We start from the raw sequence: 3,565 nt of genomic DNA, 5'->3' as shown, positions 1-3,565 counted from the left end.
CCGCCCCACCCCCGGCCCGCAGCTCAGGGCACCCCCGGCGCCGCGTCCTCCCTGGGGGCGGACCAGGCCTGGGACCCCGCCTCCGCCGGCCGAGAAAGAAACTGAGGCAGCGGGAGGGGATCGACCTGCCCCTCCTCACTTGCAAGGTGGAGAGAAAACTTCCAGATAGACCAGCTTCTATGGCGCTCCTACTGCACACACGTGTTTTACATGCATTTAATATACTCCCCGTAATCACCGGGAATTGGCAGGTCATGGCCCTAATTTGAAATCGTTACTGAGGCTGCGCTGGTGACGGCCTCTTACTACATGGGGCAAGCCACATAAATACCCTCAGCTCAGCTTTCTCATCTGTCAGACATGATCAAAATAGTGCCGGCCCCAAAAGTCTGTTGTACGGAACTTAGAATACTAGGGAATTGATCTCGCATTTTCCCAGTGAGATTATTTTTTATGGCTCACTTTATAAACTTCTAACCATATAGACGACATGGTCGAATGCCTAATGACGGTATTTAATTGATTCATTTAGCTACACCAAGCCTACCTCAAGTCACGTATTGTATGATGTAACATATTCTTAAGATAAATATTGCTTTTTTCCATTTTCCTGTTTCATGAAGCAATTTTATTCAAACCTTTCATATGCATCTTTGCCTACAGTCCGTTGTGACTGTAGCCAGCTTTCCAGTCACCTACAGAGCTGTCAGGACACGTCAGTTCTACTCGTAAGCCGCTTGAGTTACAGCATTTTTTAAATCTATGAATATCGTTCTGGCTGAAAATATAATACCTAAAGCCACAGGGCTCATTCACTGACTTTAGGCAATCTGGACTCATTTCTTTCACTGCTCCTAGCTCTGGGGTGTACTAGTTGCTCTTCCCCACAGATCACTTACTGCACCATTTTTTAAAGAAATCTTTGAAACCACGTGTAATCATGGGGCCAACTCCCCAGGAATGATGGCTGAATCTGGGTTAAATTTCTTTGCCTTTTTCTTTTTTAACAACTTCATTTTATATTTATTTCCATCAATCCTTTTATCATTTCTATTTTGGTACATGTTATCTAATGTACATAATATATTGTTACAACGATATATGTGTAGAATTTCTTTCTTTTTTTTCTTTTTTCTTTATTTATTTTAGGCTGCATTGGGTCTTCGTTGCTGCGTGCGGGCTTCCTCTAGTCGCGGCGAGCGGGGACTACTCTTCACTGCGGCGCGCGGGCTTCTCATTGCAGTGCCTTCTCTTGTTGCGAAGCATGGGCTCTAGGCACGTGGGCTTCAACAGTTGTGGCATGTGGGCTCACTAGTTGTGGCTCACGGGCTCTAGAGTGCAGGCTCAGTAGTTGTGGCACACGGGCTTAGTTGCTCCATGGCATTTGGGATCTTCCCGGACCAGGGCTCGAACTCGTGTCCCCTCCATTAGCAGGCGGATTCTTAACCACTGCACCACCAGGGAAGCCCTAGAATTTATTATTACAAAATCCATGTGTGTAGGGAACCGTGTTAAATCTCTTGCTGATAAAATGAAACTAAGTGCAATCAGCTTTGGAAACCACGGTGGGAAGCCTTGGCTCCTAACCTCTGTCCAGACAGATACTAATTCTGGCTGGAGTTTTCCCTGGTCCCTGGGGATCAGGCAAGCAAAGAACATGTAGCACACGCTTCAGCTCAAAGAACTCTCATTTAATCTGTGACTGGGAGCCTACAGCATTTTGGGAGTTAAAATGTCTGCTGTGTTTGAGATGGTGGTCATAGGAGATGGCAGTGTGCTTTTCTCGTATTTCTAACTACTTTTCCTCTTTGCCTTGGTTTTCGCTCTCAGCTGAACAGCTAAAGGAATGCAGTGCGATGAATGGGAGTGTCTGGGGCTCCTCATCGTGGCCTCTTTTTCTCCAACTCCAACTTGATTGTTCAAAATAAAGTCACTGAGACGGAAGCCCTGGTTCTGGGAGGGCTGAAACACGACATGACACTTCTACTCCAAGGCATAATGGGTAGGGGGAGAAGCCACCCAATATATTCAGATACATATGGCAGAGCCCCCTGTCATGAGTTTGCTATTTTAGGGCTCAAGGGCATTAAGTCAGTGGGTGGTGGAGGCTGGATTTGAACCCAAGTCTGTCTGGGGCCAGAGCCCATGGGCACACAGGCCCACTGCCCGTCCCCAGCATTAATAGGAGGCATTCAGGCAGGAAGAAGTGAGTGTGTAACCACTCCGCATGGATTCACAAATGGGTCAGGAAGTGACCTCAAAGGGTGGAGGGAACTTTCTTTTCCTTTTCATATAAAAAGAAAGAAAAACAGGAGGGGGGGAATAACCTGAAAGAAAATTGTGTTTTAATCAGCATTGTCTTGACTTTCTATTCTGAGTCCCTCACCAGTCCTCAGGGATGCACATGTTTTTTCTCATAACCCTCTTCCATTTGCTAGCAGCCATGGTGCATTGGACCATTAGCCAACCCCCTCAGTGCCTCAGTTTCCCTCTCTGCAAAATGGGTATATTAACTGTCCTACCTCCCAGGGTGATTATAAGGATTAAATGAGATGAGGGATAAAACAGGCAACATAGTTCAATCATCAGGGCTGACTATCTTCAGTATTGTTATTGGGAGGAAGAAGAAAAAGCCCCGTGGTGCAATGGGAAGGTATGGATTTGGAAGACAGGGAGATCTGGTTTCAAGTCCCAAATGGCCACTTCCTTAGCTGTGTGACCTTAAGCTGGTCAGTTACCCTCTCTGAACCTCCAATTTCCCCATCATTCGACCTACCTTTGGGATATAAAGAATAGGCAATCTACAGAGACGGAAAGTAGAGTAGTGGTTGTCTGGGACTGGGAGACATGGGGGTCTTGGAAGGTGATGACTAGGAGGTACAGGGTTTCCCCGTGGAGTGATGAAAATGTTCTAAAGTTGATTATGATGATGGTTGCACAGCTCTGTGAATACACGAAAAGCCATTGAACGGTACACTTTAAATTTTTGTGTTTTTTTTGGCCACGCTATGCGGCATGCGGGATCTTCCCCGACCAGGGATCGAACCCATGCCCCCTGCCTTGGGAGAGAGGAATCTTAACCACTGGACCACCAGGGAAATCCCTGAACTGCACCCTTTAGATCGGTGAATTGTATGGGATGTGAACTCTGTCAAAGCTGTTCAAAACAAACCACCTACCTTAGAAGGCCGTTTAAAGAATTAATGGCTGGGACTTCCCTGGTGGCGCGGTGGTTAAGAATCTGCCTGCCAGTGCAGGGGGACACGGGTTTGATCCCTGATCCGGGAAGATCCCACATACGTCAGAGCAACTAAGCCCGTGTGCCACAACTACTGAGCCTGAGCTCTAGAGCCCGTGAGACACAACTACTGAGCCTGCGCTCCAGAGCCTGCGACCCAGAACTACAGAGCCTGCGTGCCACAACTACCGAAGCCCACACGCCTAGAGCCCATGCTCCACAATAGGAGAAGCCACCGCAGTGAGAAGCCTGCGCACCGCAACGAATAGTAGCCCCCACTCGCCACAACTAGAGAAAGCCCACGCGCAGCAACGAAGACCCAACACA

This window comes from Neophocaena asiaeorientalis, unplaced genomic scaffold, assembly GCF_003031525.2.
Source record: "Neophocaena asiaeorientalis asiaeorientalis breed wild unplaced genomic scaffold, Neophocaena_asiaeorientalis_V1.1 scaffold40, whole genome shotgun sequence".
In the NCBI taxonomy this organism is placed as follows: Eukaryota; Metazoa; Chordata; class Mammalia; order Artiodactyla; family Phocoenidae; genus Neophocaena; species Neophocaena asiaeorientalis.
The sequence above is the reverse complement of the archived record's forward strand: the minus strand, read 5'-3'. Positions refer to the sequence as shown.